We start from the raw sequence: 18,938 nt of genomic DNA on the forward strand, positions 1-18,938 counted from the left end.
TGTTTGATATCCTTATTCCCGAGGGAAGAGCTGTAATTCCTGGCTGGAGCAGTTACCTCTCCCTCCTCATGGTGTTTGATGGGTTCTGCTGCAAATAAAATGGGATTTTAAAACCTAACCCCATATTTGGGCAGCTAGGGTGTTACAGACAGCTCTGGGAGAGATTTGTATCCCAGAGAAACAGGCAATCAGACAAAGAAGCAAATGATGTCTCCTGTGATTTTATAACCCTCCAGTGCAAAGTGTTAACACCTGTCAGAGGAGACAGTGTGAGAATTTCCTGTGTGCCAGGTGGAAATCAGATGAGATCTGAATTTCTGGAGTATTGCAGGATATGATACTACAACAGAAATAAATGTAAAGAGAAGTTTCTACTTCTAGCTTTACTTTCAGAGTCCTGTTTTATTTTCATTAAATGCAAGAGGGAAAAGAATGTTGCTGCTTTTTTTCCTCATTTCAGTCAATAACTGGGGCAAAGTATCCCCCAGCTCCTTTCTCAGTCTCTCTCTGAGCCAAGGATTAGGACACTGCCCCAAACTTCATTAAGGATCCAGTCTGCTCTTAAAAACTCCAGCAAGGATTTCCATGCTCAGTGAGGGTACCTCAGTTGTACAGATCTGATGAAATTTACAGACTTCATCCCCTCACTGATTTCTGTAGCCGTTCTGACCAGAGGATATGGAAGAGGGAGTAAAATCCCAGATATTCCACTTGCTGTCTGTTTAACAAGTGGCCCTTGCTTGTGGCGAAGTGAGATTTCTGAAAGGTTTTAAATGTCCTGCAGGGAAGGCTGACTCTGTCTGTGGTTCACTGAAACTTTTGCAGCTCTCACTCCCAGCTACTCTTCCCACTGTTCCCGAGGTGAATGAGGTGAAATATCTATTCCTCTGCACCCTTTGAAGCTTTTTTTAGTGACAACCTTGGATTCCTTCTGAATGAATAACTCACTGCCAGGTCAAGCAGAGTGTGGGGTTTTCTGTGTGTGTGCACAGATAAATCCCAGCCTTGGATCCCTGCTTTCAAATCAGCTCTTCAGGAGTTTGCTGCAGTCCTTGCCGAGCTCAGTGGGAATTCTGCCTGGGGGAAAAACTGAGAACCTTCGCTTTGCCTTTGATTTCATTCAAGCTGGTTTTTGAAAAACACCCAGCTGATGCCCCAAAACACTGAATGTCTGGGAGTGCTGAGGGCTGTTTCTCCTGTGTGTGATTAGCACAGAACAGCTGGGGAAGATCTGAACAGGAGAGAGTTTGAGCCCTTGATCCCTCTCGCTGGAATTAGTGCTGGATTTTTAGAGCACGTGCAGAACAACTGATCATTACTTGCTGCTCTCCGTGGCGTGGAGGGGAGCTCTCTGGACTGTAAAGTTTGGAAATGAGGAGTTCAGTCTTACAGGTTTCTGTGTCAGTGAGGAGAGGGGGAAAGGAACGGCTTTATGGAATTTGGAGATGGCATCACCATCAGCAGATTCTCTGTTTGGTTGTACCAGAGTGAACTTGGGACTCCTCGGAGAGCCTTTCCCCCCAGTTTGCAGCACTGAATGAACCTCAGTCAAGATTCCTTGTGTGAATATTCAGGAAGAAGCTGAATGAACTTGTCCAGAGCTTGTTCTAAAATCAGTGACTTTGTATCAGCAGCATCACTGTCTCTGTTTCTGGCCCTTTGTATTTGACTCTGGATATTAGCTGTGGGAGGTGGGTCTCTGCAGGCTCCAGTGCAGGAGAGAGGGGGCTGAAAGGACAGCTCAGCTCAGGTGTTTAATTCAGATGTTCTAGAAAACCCTCTGAGAGTTCCTTTTTTTTTGGCAGTGCTTGCATAAGGAGTGGGAGTGAGGTGATGAGTCCTCCTCGGGGTATTAGTCAGAACAGACATTGCCTTGAAACATCTCCAGTTGGTACAGCTGTACTTTCAACTTGAAAAAGGAATCATTTGGCTGTGGTGGGACTTGGAGGTCTGGAGATCCTCACTGGCTTTTCTGAATTTTTCTTATGTTCAACATTTCACAGTTCTACGTTACGAATTTCTCCTAATTTTTCACTATTGGAAAACCTGGTCAATGGGGATTTGTTTTTATCTCTTCCAAAATGACAAATACAAACTTAATTGAAAGGGAAATGATTTTCCAGATTTATAGATTTCTAAGGCTGAGAGCCTGCATGAGTAACTTTAATTAAATTCATTTTCCTGCAGAGCTGCTCCTTGTTTCAGTTCTTCAAATCCCTACACATGTTGCTCCTCCCAGCTTTTCAATTTGCTCATGAGACATTATTTAAATGCTTGTCAGCTGCCTGAGAGAACCTGGAGGAACAGGATAATTTGAAATGTTTCAAAAGAGAGGGGAGAAAAATATTGTGGCCTTTCCTAATTTTGTTCTACTTCATATGGATAAGTGTAAGTCAACACCCAAGTGTTGGGTGATAAATCTAAACCAAGAGCAGTCCTGATATTTTTCCTCAATTATTTTCTCTGTGGCCTTTGTGTGTGTAACCAGGAGATGACATGGTAGTGATGAGCCTTTGATTGCTGTTAATTAGGTAATGAAGAGCCTTCAGAGGATTAATCAGATAGATAAGGTTAATGGGGAGTGGCACGGCCAGAACTCATGGAGAGGAGATGTTGGGCTGCTGGGAAAGTTCAGCTGGAGAGAGAAAGGTGAGTGCAGAGTTGAGTTTTTTTTACAGAGCACTTTCATAAAGTGGAGAAAAAGCTGGATCAGAAATTGTGCAGATTGATGGTGTCCTGAGGAGCTGTGGCAGGAGTTGTGTCGCTGTGATGTGCAACAGGAAACACTCAGGCACAGGGAAGGGATTGTCTCATCAAAGGGAACAGGATGGTGCTTTTGGAGATTAAAGAAGGGCTTGTGGTCTCTGAGCTGTGGATATTAAGAGGCGGATGCATGAAGCCTGTGTGAAGAGAAAAGCAGTTTTGTTCTGGCACAAAAGGTGTGCTTGGGACTTTCATTTCAGTCAGCAGTGACTGCTTTTGGGTCTAAGGAAGAAGCAAGAGTGAGGGACATTAAAGTTCTTAGTGTGTGTGCTTGATTCCTGTTGAGTTGTTCTTAGGAAACTTGTAATGGTAAAATGGTGAATTTGTGTGTAAAGGAAGAGTCTGTCTCAAGGAGATGGAGATCAGCCCCAAAGCCAGGAAAGGGAATTGATTTCCTGAGGCTGAGCCATGGCCAAGGTCAGCAGGTTTGATGGTGTTCCATCCATGGCAAAGGCTGGGGGATGTGCTGATGCTCCTGTGCTTAAATGGGGTGGGGATTCGGAACTTGAGGTTTTTCCTGCTGAGCCCTCACTTTAAAACACGAGGCTTGGTCTAGGTTTGGTGGGAATGTGCTGTGTGGGAGGGAGTGCACACGTGGCTTGTCCCAAATGCCGGAGGCAAGGGTGATCAATGGAGTTTAAAAACTGGCTGTGAGTTCAAGTGTGCCAGAGTTATGGGGAGAATTACTTCCCTTTTAAAAGAATAATCTTTGAAAGGAGGGAAATAATTTTTTTTCCTCCTCTGGTTCAATACCTCTAAAATATCTCCTCCATCTGGTACAAAAATTTGAGGAGAGATTAACAGTAAAACACTGTGTGGAGAAAACTTTAAAAATAAAGTTAGCTGAGTTGCAGATTAAGTCCCAGGGCAGTTATCAGGTGTGTGATACACACAGTGTTTATCTAAGGAAGGACAAAGACACCAAGCTGTGCAGATAAGCTCTGAATTATCATAAACTCCATTTCACATCAGAAACTGGTCCTCTAATTCAAAAGGAAATATTCATAAGCCATCTTAGTTTCTAATTTGAATATAATGTGATGAAACCTGTTAATAGAAGACACTGGTGGGATTTCTCTTTTTTGCTGTCACAACAGGTGGCTGTGGAACACAGACTTAATAAGGTGGCCCTTCAAAAATGGAAACCTCATGAATTTTAAGAAGAAATAGAAATGCACCTCAAGGATAGAGAAAGAGGATCTTACCTTGGCATGGGGAAAAGAGTTCATTCTGAAGTCCAAGGAAGTTTGTAAGGGAAGCTATGTTGGTTTTGATTCAAGTGTTAGTCAGGTATTGAGGAAAGCTGCAAAATCTGTGTGCTTTTAAGTTATGGGTGGTTGCATTTTGGTCAGGGATGGATATTTATGTAAGAACACGATCTGAACTCTGGTTTGCAGCTCGTACGAAAATTCAGTGTTTATTGTTGGGATGGCAGGAAATTCAGTCCTAAGGAATGTAATGAAACTGTGCTTTTACTCCAAGAATTTACCCTTTGCTTTTACCTATGCTTTATGATAGACCAAGTGAAGAGTGAACAAGTTGGTGACGATGAACATACACTTTGTTTGGATGAGAAGTACATACTGTAATTCAATTGTGCATCAGTATTTAAAATAGAGACCTTGCTGGAGTCAGGACATTCTGATTGCATTTGATTTTAATGATATTCTTGCAAAACTTGTGGCTGGTGAGAGCAACTCCGGGCCTTGCTCTCCAATTCCTGGTGCATTTTGTTTTGTTTAATGAGGTGATTCATCCGCCAGGTAATGCCCCTGTTGTCCTTGTGGAGCTGCCCATTAAACACATGGCACAGCCATTCCTCCCCCTGCTTTTGGAAATAATGATCCTTTTGGCTGTGCTGCATCAGATGGGCAAGGTTTACGGAATGTCTTTTTAAGTGAGATGTCCAGGTTGGAGCAGTCCAGGGGAAGGAGCACTTTTCAAAACAATTTTTTTTAGCCAATCTGTGCTTTTGACTGTTGGGGAAGAAATATTGGGTTTTGAAGAGGCTTAATAGCTTTGGAGGTGGTTTGGGAATGGTCAGTGTGTTGGATGTGAGCACTGAGGAGGAGGGAGCAGCCGAGCAAAACAGAATTTGGGTAAACAAACCATAGGAGGGAGCATCTGCCTTCAGCTCTGTTGGGTTCTTGGTTCAGTCCCAGCCCTGCAGAGCTTGTTCTGTTTGGGCTTTACCCAACAGTCAGATGGGAAGTTCTCCAGGCTTCTTCAGGTCCTGTCCAGGAGGGTCTGCCATGGCTTAGCTGCCACTTCTGACCAGCCAGCTCCCAGTTGTGCATCCCACAAAACCCCCACCAGCATATTCCAGCTTTGAGAATTGCCAGTTATTTTTAAATGGCCCGAACAATCACTGTGTGGAAAAATTTTCCAGTTCCTTTTCTTTATTCCATGATTTTCCCCCCTTGTTCAGTGGAATGGCTTTGCTGATGTGTTTCCATGCCTCAGTACTAAGCTACTTAATGTATCTTGAAATAGTCTAATTTTTTTGGCATTCCAGAGGACATGGAATTATATACATTATTCAGGATGTCCCCTGTTATTCCCTAAAGAATATAAAAATAGAAATTAATAAAAAGTGGTTTAAGTGGGTCTGGGGTTATGAAGGGGATTAAGGCTGTGTGTACACACAGGTTTGTCTGTTCCTCCTTGTGACTTCGCTCTCTCTGATGTAAACAAGCGAGGTGACCTTCCCCTGGCAGAATAAAGACGGAGTGGGGAAGGAGGTGTGGATAATTTATAAGCTTTTCTCTGTAGATAAGGATGAATATCCTGTATAAATCACAGCGCTGCAGAAGTCAGGAGGAATTTTCAGTGCTGTGAGGTGATGCAAGCCCCAGACTGTCAGGGTTGGGTCTTCTCAGGAGGTGTGTGTTGGGTGAAAGATAAATCTGTCACAACACGAAGATATTGCGACGTGTTTTGCTGGGTCTTGGGTCACAGCAAAGTTTGTGTGTGGGGAAGTGAAGTAGCTCAGTGGGAAGCACTGAAATCCAAACCTTCCTTTTCTCTGGGGTGGTTTCTAAAGCCTCCCTGTATCTCCTATTGTGCAATTTGATATTTAATTTTTGCCTTAGCAGGGAAAGAATTTAGGGGAAAAAAGTAAAGAGAGAAAAAATTGGGACTTGTCACTAAATTCCTCTTAAGTTCCTAGAGAGAAACCTGATGATAATGTGAGTGGGGACTTACGTTTATACTGTGTTGGTGACATGGTTTCAGTGTTTCTTCACTTAATCATTCAAGACTATTTTGGTTGAACTAAAATCATAAGAAATTAATTAAAATTTGGCTTCCTGGCTGGGAAGGAAAAAATCTATGCAGAGGTCTTTATCACAAGAGCTAAGAGACTGAAGAGTTTCCTCATCTGTGTGCAAGTTTTTTGATATTTCTTAAGGTTCCTTCCCAAATCTGACATTAAATATGGTTTGTTGGTTTTATGGCAGCTCTGACCTGAACTCAGATTTTATTGCTACTTTGGAAACAAATTCTTCTTTCCAAGGGCTCAGTTCTGTGCTGGATGGTACAAAAAAGCACAATAGATGTCAACTCTGCCTTAAAAGTTTTAGGTTCAGTTTGGGTAGGCACTAACTAGATAATTGCTACCTGCTGTGGAATAGAATGTGTTGTTATTTAATGTATGCAGATTTAGAGGAGGAAAAAAAAAAAGCCTGATGAATAACCTCATTTTCAGGCACAAAATGCGCTTTAATTTGAGACTGAGATTTAAAAAATGTGCGTTACTCCTCCCCTGTGTCAGTGGTGGGAAGCTCTGGTTTCTGTGGAGGAAACAAGAGCTTGGCTTGTGGTTACAGGAGGTGTTGGTGTTTCTTGTTTTGTTGATTCCCCCCCCACTTTGCTTATGTTTTTAATCAGTTGAACAACAGTTTGCTGAAGTTTTGCCCTCTGACGTGAGGGCTTTAGGAGGATTCCTCATCCTCACATTCCCTGTTCCCCTGCCCTTCCTTTCTCACAGTGATGTACATTTTGTCTCTCCCTCTGCACAAATTTGGCAACAGAAATGAAAAGGACCACGGGGATCTTCCTGATTCTCCTCATTCTTATCACTTTATCACTCTCTGGAAATCATCTTTTCCTTGTGCTCTCTGTATTTTGAACCTTAGCCAGCTGTGTTCCTGAGGCAGCATAGGCCAGGGTGTGTTTTATTTATTTATTTAGTGGAGAATTGGGAGATTGTGGCTAAGGGTCCCTCCTCCTTCTCCCTGTCCTCTCCACCAGTGCATTAGATGTTGTCTTGAAGAAAAATGATGGTAACTTTTGATACTGGTATCATCCAGTGCCTCTCTGAGTGTGAAAGTTTCATATCCTTTCACCCTTGTTTGTCCAGCTTTTCCTAAGTGCAGCAGATCTGACAAAAGTTTCCTTTATCTCCTGCTGATTTCTGTGTGTAGATGAAGCACTGCTGAAAACTGATGTTTGAGATCATGATCTGCTGCAGAGGTTATTTATTTTTCCTGGACACTGGGAATGGAGAATACAAAGGATAAAGGCATACTAAGTTTACCAGAACCAGAGGAGGTTTTAATCTTCATTCTGGGAAGTATCTCCCTCAGCAAAGAGTTGGTGCTGCAACTTGTTGAATAATTTTAAATACCATTTTCTTACTTTGTGATGTCGCAACAGTGTTTCCTGTGTAATTTGGCATATGAAATGTTGTGGGAAAAGATTACTGTCACTCCTGGTGATTGTCTTCTGCAAGGCAGAAATCTTCCTTGCTTGTGGGCTGCTGCTGGCAAAATTAGAGTCAAAATCCTCCCAGTCCCAAAAGAAAGGAGGTGTGGAAATGCAGGGTTTGAATCCAGTGGTTCAGGGAAGGTTTGTGCCAGGTGAGGAGCTCTGCTCTGCTTCATCCTAACCCAAATTGGTGCTGTACAAGTTCTGTAACACAGCCTCAGTTTCCAGCTGTCCTTGTCAAGCTGTGGTTTGGCTCATTCCTCCTCTCACTGACAACGTGATGGGAAATCTGAGAAACAACTTCCAAGAACTCTAGAGTTTCCCTAATCTTTGGCTGAGGGGAAAAAAATGTTGGCTCCTGCAGTGAGGAAACCTTATTTACACCTAGAAACTGCCGGGCTCTGCTCTGCTTCATCCTTACCCAGATTGGTGCTGTACAAGTTCTGTAACACAGCCTCAGTTTCCAGCTGTCCTTGTCAAGCTGTGGTTTGGCTCATTCCTCCTCTCACTGACAACGTGATGGGAAATCTGAGAAACAACTTCCAAGAACTCTAGAGTTTCCCCAATCTTTGGCTGAGGGAAAAAAAAGTTGGCTCCTGCAGTGAGGAAACCTTATTTACATCTAGAAACTGCCCAGTGTGCAGGGATGGGGGAGCTGAGAGCTGTTCCAGCTGGGATTGTGGCAGCATCCTGGCACCAAAATGCCAGCATTATTTAAGGATGGGGTTCCTGGAGCTGCCTGGGCATGTGCACAGGAGCATCCCAAAGCTGCTCTGGTACCACCAAACCAGGATTGCCAATGGGGCAGGACAGTGCCATCACCCCCAAAGCTCTGTGCTGGCTGTCAGCTCCTCGTGTCCCTGCCTTTCTGGCCTTCCCAGATAAAACAGGAGTATTGCCTGGGAACTGCTGAAAATGGCTAGCTGCTGCTTGGGTTGATTAATTTATGAAGCTTGTAAATCATTTTCTGTAATAATTACCCAGGCTGGAAATGATTAAAATTCAGTGTCAGCTGCTTCTTACAGTCAAGCTTGTGTTCCTTTATGTGGTAGGTGGAATAATTTCTTGTAAGAGCCCGTTCAAAAGCTTTCTTGAAGAGATCAGCAACTGTCATCTTTATTTCTACTATTCTCCTTTTCTGATATCTGTGTTTCTACTCCCACCTCGATGTATTTGGACTATGATACCTTGTTGGGAGTGAAATGGGAGATAAAGACTGAGCACAACTGGTTTGTTCCAGGAGCTCCAGACCTCCTTGAGCTATTTCCAGTAGCTGTAACTCATTAGTGCAGCTTAAATTTGGACCTGCTGTGCATCATTTCGTTTGGTTTTAAGCACGGATTTTTTAAAATAAAGGACTTCTGGAACATTCAGAATTGTTTTGTCACAAAGCAAGAATTACATGGATGCTATCAGTCAACGGCCTGAAAATAATCACAAGGGAGTTTTTTTATTACACCAAATTGTGTGAAGCTTTTTTGTGGGATGGTGTAAAGGCTTTTTATGAGGGCTTGTGGACTGACCCTTCTCTGGCAGTTCTTGTGTTCTGAAGTTAAACTTGGCTGCAGTAGATCAATACCTGGCTTGGAAAAAAGAAAAATATCCCAGACTTTCTAATTCATTTGTTTTCATCTTTGTGGAGGGGGAAAAAAAAAAAAAAAAGGGGGGGGGAGGACTTGTTTTTTGTTTTTTTTTTTTTGATCTATATTTTGTAATTAATTTGTTTCCAACTTTGTGGGGAAAAAAAAAAAAGGGTGAGGGTAGGACTTGTATTTTGTTCTTATTTTCTTGATCTATAAGTAGTCTGTTGGAATGGCTGTTTTGCACTTTGTGTTCTTTATTTCTCTACTGAGCTTCCCTTTCCTGCCCCAGTCTTTTGGGATAAATCTTCCTCCTGGCTGAGCAGAGCTGCTGGAACGTGGGGAAGGAGCATTCCAGCAGGGTGGCCCAGCTGATCTCTGGGCCAGCTTTTGCACAGTCAGGAGCTGGGGCTGTGTTCTTCATTTGGCTCCTGGTGGCAGCTGTCACTCTTCAGGACCCAGGGATCAGCCTCCACCTGCTGCTGGTGCATTTTCTGTTCAGCACAGGTGTTCCCTTTCCATTTCCTGCTGGAGGGGCCAGAGCCCGGTTCCAAATCCAGTCAGATTCTCCCAGGAAGCTGTCTGGGGATGTGAGAACTTCCACACCGATTTATAAAATAATTTCCCAGTCTGTTTTCTGGGAAAGGCAGCTCTGAACTTCACTTGGAGCAAATTTCCCCACTCAGCAGAGCACACAACATCTATTATTACCAGAGGAGCTTCACTCTGCTGAGCTTTAATGAGAAAGCCCCCATTGCAGGTTGTCAGGAGAATGCCAAAACAGCCATAATGAGACTTGCTGCAATTCCTCACCCCTCTCACTGCTCTGAGCATGACATTCTGGGTGGCCAAGCAGTGGGAAATGGTGAGATGATTCCCAAGTGCTGCTCCTGGAGAGGAATTGAGTGAAAGATCCGTGTGCAGCTGGAGTTAATGAACACAAGCAATCCTTCCAGGGAGCTGGGAGCACACACACACACATCCTGATCACCTTCAAGGGAGGGACAGGAGCTTTTAGGGTGCCAAGGTTGGTACCTGCTGCTGCTCTGTGTGCTCCTGGATGAGGCAGATCACATGGATTTAAGGAATTTGGGCTTTTTATACTTAAAAAGAGCATTACTTGAAGAGCCAGTGTCAGATGGCATCTGTTGTTCTGTCAAGTGATTTCCTGCTGGGATGAGTAACTCTGTGAGTAAAATGAATTTCCTTGCCCCACTGATTAAACTCAAACACTGAAATTCATGCTAACCTTCCTTTAACCATGGCAGAGAAGTACGCTTGATAATATTGATGCTTTGAGACTTGTGCTGTTTCCCATTTTTATTATGGCCAGAAGTTTCATTAGAACAGCTGCTCTCGAGCCTGGTTGTTAATCCTTTTTTTATTATTATTTTATTTTTAATAAGGAAGAAAGAAGTGCAGCAGAAGTGTTAGGGATGCTTCAGCAGCACAGCACACAGTTGGCTTCAGGCATGGATGAATGGGCAGCGAGGATTCTCTTTTATCCAAACAGCTTTGGTTGTATTTCTAGGGGTATTTCCAAATTAAAAAAAAAAAAAAAAAAGCCTCTACCCAGTGTTTTAAACCTCTCCTCTGAGCTTCAAGGCAAGGAATATTGTCACTGTATGTTTTCTTTAAATTGAAAAAAAATCTTGAATCTCCACAGAATTAGGGAGGTTGGAAAAGATCTGAGGGCATCAAGTCAAGCCATCAGCCCAGCACGAGCACGGCCACCATTAACCTGTGTCCTCAAGTGCCACATCCACTCATTTTTTGAGTCTGTGTGTCTTCTGTGGCCTTCAGAGTCAGAGGCAAAAGCCATTTTCTGGGAGCTGTTGGACCTTCTTATTCCAGCTGCTCAACTCTTTGTGCCCCTTTGGTTTCTTCTTGCTGTGGAATAGATTTGGGGGAGTGATTTACTCATTTTCAATGTGTCAGGGTGCCCCAGACTCCTGGAGTTACTTCACAAACCAATAAAGGAATAGAAAATTCAGAGGATGTAGTGCAGGTTTCGTTGATCAGTTGGCTCATGAGGAGCTGTGGAAATGCTGCTGCTGCGAAATGAGTTATTGGAGTCATCTTTCACCATGAGCACCCTGAGTTACCAGTTTGGTTTTTTAGGGGGAATGGAAATTGTGATTTTTGGATTGTTCTGTTCTTACAGCATCCATCACTACCTGTGCTAACCATTAAAATATGTTTGATTTTTTTTTAACAAAACTCCCAAATCCATGAGTGGTGTTTATTGGCCTGCAATCCTTTCATGCTACTTTAGAGGTGTGCACTGCCTTAACCTTTTCTGGATTCCATTTGGTGACAAACTGGAGGCTTTTTAGGACTCTTTTTTTTTTTTTTTTTTTTTTTTTTTTTTCCCAGAGCTGCTGGGTTTTCCTCATTTCCATGAGGAGCTGAAATTTCCCTCAGAGGACTGTGGTATGCTTCCCTTAGCCCTCCTGATAAAGGAGCTTTCTGCAAAGCAAAAAGCCATTTTCACAATGCTGGGGGGAGGAGGAGAGTGGAAGAATTGACAAAAAAAAAGCCCCAGATCCCTTTCCAATCCATTGGTTCATGGCACAGCTGAAGTTTACACTAATTAGAAATCATCTGGAGGCTCTGCAGCAGATTGAGTCTTCGGCTGGAAGTGCTTCCTGACAGGTGGTTCAGCACAAAGCAGCATCACAATTACCTAACCCCCTGTTTGATTTGTGTAAACCCTCATTGCTACTCACATTATTTAATGAACTATGTGCTTCCCCTGGCCTTCCTGCAGAACACAGAGCTCCCTTCCAAATCTGCAGCCTGTGCTGCGGGGTTAACCCTTCTGCTTCAAGGTGAGGGATCATCAGCGTTAATGAGGAGGTGAGAACTGGAATTGAAATGCTGCAGGTCCTTATGGTGGGAAGATCAGAGAATCACTGACTTGTTTGGGTTGGAAAGGACCTTAGACTGGTCCCATTCCACCCCTGCCGTGGGCAGGGACTCTTCCACAACCCCAGATTGCTCCAAGCCCTGTCCAACCTGGCCTTGGATGCTTCCAGGGATGGGAAGATGTGTGATGCTTTGAAACTTTAATTGTGTAGTCAGGGGCTTCATTTTTACCCTCTAGGTTGGAGGGGTTTTCTTCACCTGTCTCTGATTACAAACTCTTTTGTTGTGGACTGGAGGAATTAACTCTTTACTGGATAAGGCAAAATGAGATGGTCGCTCTGAGATTTTTCCTGGTATTTTTAACAAGTCCAGCAGAGATTCTGTGGTGACTGGAACCATTCACAATCAGAAAGGGAAAGATAAGGGTTCTGCTGGCCATGAAGGATTTCCTGAGTTTATCAGAGCTTGCTGTATCTCTGCAGGTTGTGCATCAGATGCCCTCAGGGTTATGGACTCTGTGTCCTCGTCAGAGTCTGGCTGCTTCAGCCCCAAGGGAGGTGTTTCATAAACTGAATTTGTGTGGAGTACCACAGCTGCAGAATGGTCTGTGACCCATGGAAGTATTCCCTCTCATGCAGTTCAGCCTCTGATGTGATTACACTCTTCAGCAAACACATACATTGAAATTCTCCTTCCAAGTGAACTTGGCTGTTTGCTGTTTATTATGAGAGAACCTCTCAGTTAAGCAAATGAAGTCAAAATTTGAATCCACAAGCATGGAGAGATCTATTTTGTGCTGTTCGCTTCCCTCCCAGGCTTGTATTAATCAGTCATTATTTCTGTTTAGTTCCTTTTGCAAATAACTTGAACTTTATATCTTTCAGAAAAAAATTAGTATAACTTCCACAATTCCAGAATTATAACTACAAATGATGAACCAGATGAAATAATAATAACAATACTACAGAAAGGTGTTTCTTTAGGAGCAGTTATTAACATTGGGTGGGTTATTGAAATGTTCATGTCATGTTTTATTTGGGTGGTGTTACATGGACTCAGGAGGTAAAAGGTTTTTTTTTGGGATGTGTTTGCTGCATCAGCTCCTTGTGAAAAAGCAGGTTTGAAGAGATAAGTAAAAAGGATACTCTCCCAAATGATATTAATTATATAGTTTTATTTCTGTGTTGTAGATGGAATTATCAGGTGTCCAGAGCACTCTTGGAACCACAGAGTGGTTTGGGTTGGAAGGGACCTTAAAACCCATCCAGTCCCTCTGATTCCCATGGCAGGGACACCTCCCACTGTCCCAGGCTGCTCCCAGCCCCAGTGTCCACCCTGGCCTTGGGCTCTGCCAGGGATCCAGGGGCAGCCACAGCTGCTCTGGGAATCTGTGTGCCGGAAGAATTTCTTCCCACAATCTAATCCAAACCTTCCCTCCTTCACCTTAAGGCCATTCGGGCTCAGGACTTTCACTGGTGTGAGCTACCTTGGAAAAGTTTATCATGAGGTGGAAATGAGCAGGAGAGGCTGAGCACTAACTGCAAGGGTAGGAAAGAGGTCTGTGACAATAAGAGGCACAGCTCTGCTTCTCCAGTGAAAACCCGTCCCTGATACAGCCCCACCAGGAGGATGGAGGAGAATACTGGCCATCTTTGGGGATTTTTATCAAATCCTGGGGATTTGAGTCAGGGAAGGAGAGTGACAGAGCAGCAGAGAGGGACATGATGGGCTCACTCTGCCCAGGGAGTGTTTGGGTCCAGGTGAATCCCTCTCCCAGCTGCACCCCAGGTGTGTGTTTTCCTCAGGAATTCCAGCGATTTTGGCAGTCTCCCCTGTGTGTCTGAAGGCCAGGCTGGCACCATTCGAGCTGTGAGCAGGCTCAGGGTGTGTCAGAGCTGTCAGAGGACATGTGTATTTGGAGGGCCCCAGATCTGTGCATCTGCTCAGCAATATTGTCTGAGCCACCCTTGTGAGCAGGGAAATTACTCATCCTGCACACAGGGCCATTTATAGACCTCTGCCAGATTGGAAGCTGACAGTGTGGTGGGATGAGCAGCTCCTCAGATGCTGGCTGCAACGCTAATTGTTAAAAAAAAAAATACTTTGGTGGCTTAAATTATTCGCCAAATCTAAGTCAAGTCGCATGCCTGAAATGAAAAGGTGTTTTATAGCTTTAAATTAATGAAATTGCATTTTAAATGTGGAGTCCTCCCAGTCAGAGGAGGCCAATATCCATATTTCCCATGAAACTATAGGAGTTTTAGGGCAACAAATGTTCATAGGTGTGTGGATGCAGAGCTTAAATTCTCAATCACCTCTCCTGTGCCTGTTGCAGTGAAGGCTGAATGAATTCACCGAAAGCTGATCTCTTCCAGGGTTGTTTTTCTCTCTTTTTCTTTTTTTTTTTTTTCCTGATGAGTTGTATTGTGGAGGAAATTGCTCTTTGATTTTTGCCCTCTTCAGCAGCTGCTCTTCTCGTTGAAGAAGTGCCTGCTGAAGTGCCAACACCAGCTCAAGATCAGGTTCAAGTGCAGCACTGCTGTTAATCAGGCTCAGTTCATTTGGAGCCTAATCCACTGCCTATTGAAGTCAGTGCAGAAATTCACTTTGACCAGGGCAGGCTCCATAACAACTCAAGCCTGGGCTTCATGACTAAAACAACTTAAAAAAACCCCCAGTGGACACGAAAACTCTGTGGAATTGCACAGCTGGCAAATCTGCTTGCATTTGCTTCCAGCAAACAAATGGGTGATTTTCAAGAATAGTGAGGTTTAAGTGCTGCCAGTGTTTGCTGTTGCTTTGAAATTCACTGTCAGCTGCTCACACTGGGCTTTATTTTAGAAATCATGAAAAGGTGAGGCCTTCTTCTGCCAGCTGGAATAGGATCTAACTTGTCTGATCAGGGGAAAAAAATGACACTGGTAAAATGAGAGGCATTTTTATCTTGTGCGAATGGATCAGCAGAAGGTGGGGATTTTTTACATTAATTTTTTTTATATTTTATTTTTTATATTTTTATTTTTTAATGCCTTGTTCCTTTTCCTGCTGATGTGAGCTTAGTGTTGGGAGGCAGGGGGGCAGCTGAGGGTCTGGGAGTGCAGTGCACAGGGGGAATTTCCTGACCACAGGAGCTGAGCTGGGGCAGTGACCTGCAGGAAGATCAGCAGAGTCAGTGATCATACCCTACCTGTGGGGCTGAATTGGAATGTTGGAATAATAATGGGAAAAAAATAATGTTTATTAAGCTTAGCTTCATAACCCTAAATGCTGCAATTTTCAGGCTCATTCCTGCAGTTTTTTCCATACATAAAACCCAAGGATTCTCCAGTAAACCCAAGGATTCTCCAATCAACCCTAAATTTTTTTTTCCACTAAACACTGGTGGGTGAGCTCATGCTCCTTGCCAAAGTTATGTGTTTAAATTGCTCAATATTTTAAATAAAAACATCCATGGTCAGCATCACGGCAGGATGTCTGAGATATTGTAGCACCACCTGCTAAACTTTTAATTTTGTTTTTTTCCCAGTTAACCTACATGGCTACATTTGCTTCTCCCAGGAGATTACGACCCAGCTGCAAAGAATGACTGTCCCTCTATTTATGGAAGTGATCTTTGGCAGGAATTAATATTTATCAATGAAAGACAAATTCAGAGAGTTCAGTGTCTTTATCCCTGGTGCAGATCAGGGTGAGGAGAGTTCTGCCTGCTTGACTTGCTCTGAAATCGTTGGAGATCTGTAAATTCAGCTCTAATCTTCCTATAGGGAAATGTTACTGTTAATATCCAAAGCCTATTAAAAAGGGATTTCATATCTTTGGAATTTATTATCGAATCTCAAAGATGTGAAACCCGTTTTTTAATAGGTTTTGAACTTTATAGGCTCTCTGTAAGGGAATAATATTGTGATGTGGTTTAAAGCTTGTGAAGTACATTTTCTTCCCCTTTTATAACAGTTGTTTTAAAGTGGTGATTTACCAGCTGTTTGAGGAGGTTTTTTTTGTGTTCTCCCTCTCTTCCCCCCCCCAGTGAACAGATTTTTATGTAACACAAATTTCATAAGCACTTGGGATCATGGAAATCACCTAATTCATTGGAGAGAAATGCTATTTCCATAAAAATCCCTTTTTTCTCCCCCCTCCCTGCCAGTCCCATGAGTATTCAATGGCACTGGCATTTTCCTTACTGTGCCTTCATCATAAATTCTGTAATATTATCAGTAATGTACTTGGAGATACAGTAAATATACTTATTATAGCAACTGCAACCATGCTTCATCCAGCTTCAGTAATTAGCCATGCTAATTACAGTTGGGATGTGGGCTGGGAGATGGTGTGCTACATTAAAACCAGAGAAATTAAACCAGAGCTGTCTGATGGAACTATTATGTTCTTTTGGGGCCTGCAGATCTTAGTGAGGCATTAGCTAATTAAAAACATGGGGATAGTTCCTGAATCAACTATTAAAGCTAAAGGTTACTTTCACACTTGAGTGGTAGATGTCAAAATGAGGGTTTATTCCCCTTATTTGTGGCCCTTGTGGAATATAGATGGAAAAACAGCGAGCACAAAAAATCCTTGGTTCTATGATGGCAGAAATGTGTAGTGGTAAAAGGATTTTGCAGAGGCTTTTCCTGTGTGGTCAGTTTTCAGCTTTGGTTGCCTAAAGGGCCTGGAGAGGGACTTTGCACAAGGCTCGGAGTGACAGGACACAGGGAATGGATTCAGACTGGTTTTGGTTGCCTAAAGGGACTGGAGAGGGACTTTGCACAAGGCTTGGAGTGACAGGACACAGGGAATGGATTCAGACTGGCAGAGAGGAGGTTTGGGTGGGATATTGAGAAGGAATTCCTCCCCTGGAACAGTGGAAGATGTCCCTGCCCATGCCAGGAGTGGCACTGGGTGATTTTTAAGTTCCCTTCCAGCCCAAATCACTCTTTAATTCTCTGAGGCACTTTGAGGCATTGTCCCTGTGATCCTGCTGCCCAGCCAGGCCAAGGGCTGGATCTTGACCTGAGAAATCTCTGAGGTATTTCAGGGGTCGTGCTGCTCTGCAGAGCTCTCTCCTTAGCCCTCCTGAATCCCAAATCACTTATCCTCTATTACTGAGTAAATCCTTTCCTCAGCCACAGGAGCAGGTAAAGAAATCCAGGTCTTTGCAGAGGATTTGAAAGCCGCAGTGACATTGACTCTTAGGAGAGGGTGGGAATGTGGAAGCTGCAGTGTTTGACAGCTCATTCCAGAAGGGAATTCTTGTAAGAATGTTCTTTACAGGAAAAAGCATCACTGCTGGGACTGTGTCTCTCATATCCACTTCAAAAGCATCAGGTTTAGAAGACAGAGTGTGTGTACGTGCAGCAGAGGGGTTTTTGGCACTGCTATCATGAAGGTGTTTAAAGAAGAAATAGATCTGTGTTTCATGGAAATCCATTGCACTGGAGGGGAGTGTGGGCTCCCCATCCCTAGAAGTGTCCAAGGCCAGGTTGGATGGGGCTAGGAGTCACCTGGGACAGTAGAAGGTGTCCCTGCCCATGGCAGGGGTGGAATGAGATGAGATTTAACACCCCTCCCAGCCCCCACTGTTCTGGGGTTCTGGGATTCCTGCTTTATGGCCTCCTGGAGGAGAGCCCTTTTTCCCTGTGGGATGAGTAGGCAGCAGTCAAACCCCACCTTGAGAGCTTTGAGCTGTTGGAGCAAGCAAGGGATCATTGTTCAAGATTTGGGGAGTCTCAGGGCTCGGTGACTCAGGCAGGTTTTAGGCTTCTTCCAAATGAACATCACTCTGCTGCTGATCTGTCTGCACAAGTTCCATGACTTTATTGCTCACATTGGAGAAAAATCTGCTCCTACAATCTGGATACTGAAATACTGCTGCCTATTTCCATTGCTAATGCTTCAGTTCTTCCTTGAAATTTTACTGGGGAATAAATTTCTGAGGGAGCACAATGAGGCTGAGTGAGTAGGAGGGGGCAGAGTGAAGGCTGTGCAGGTGGGGGAGTTATTTAGTTGCCAAACTGTCTTTCACGTCTTGAAGGCTCTTCCACCTTTCTTCAAAAGGACAAGGGTATCTTCAAGAAAATTAGAAGGGATGTTGCTTTTGGAAAGGGAAGCTAACAATTCACAGTATTAAGGTGAGGTGTTGTGCAGGAAAAGAGATGGGAGCAGAAGTGTCTGGGGATATCTTACCAAAAAGATTTTCCAAAAACTTCCTCTTGCATCATTCCAGTGAACAATCTCCTTAGCAAATACACACTGCAGATTATTTACACTTAAAATAGTATAATTACCTATCAGAGATGCTGCATCCACATTGCCAAAAAGTATTTTGTTTAATTAACACTTTCTAATGGCCTTTGCAGCACCACTGGTGTTGTTGGAGGTCACATTGCTAATTCTAAGAAGGAGTCACCTCCCAGGCAGAAGTTGCAGCTCCCCATTAATCAGCTTTGCAAGGTTTCACCACAGAAGGTTTAATTTTCTCTGACAATAATTATTTTCTGATAGAATTGGAAAACTGGCAGGAGATCAGACTTGTTCTTTGAATGCTTTACAGGGAGGATGGGAAGTGAACAAAAGAGAGAACCAAAGCAACTTCAGCCATCTCACAAGGTGCTTTTGCCTGCTCAGCAGTGGACACAGCAGGACACAGTTTTCCATCCTTCCCAAAAAATGCATGGAAAAAGTTTTTTGCAAGCCTGGTCTAATACTCAGAAAGTTGATGACCCATGCCTGGAGAAAAAGCCTCTCCATGATGAGATATCACACAAGGAGCTTGAATTTCAGTTGTCTTGGTTTCTGTGGTTAGATATTGTGAATTTTCCAAATCATGTTTAGTGAAGGAACACTCCAGGGAAGAACATTAGTGATTGGTGAGATTATTACACCAATTCTGTTAAAACAAGGGGTGAAATTCCTGTGGGAAATGATCTGAAGAGCTTTGAATGGAGTGGTGTGGTTTGGGTAAGTTTAAGTCAGGAAGAATTGCTGGAGAAGCAGAAATTTAGAGTGGGTTTGGGTTGTTCT

The sequence above is a fragment of the Onychostruthus taczanowskii genome, unplaced genomic scaffold, assembly GCF_017590055.1.
Source record: "Onychostruthus taczanowskii isolate IOZ18803 unplaced genomic scaffold, ASM1759005v1 scaffold24, whole genome shotgun sequence".
Taxonomy (NCBI): Eukaryota; Metazoa; Chordata; class Aves; order Passeriformes; family Passeridae; genus Onychostruthus; species Onychostruthus taczanowskii.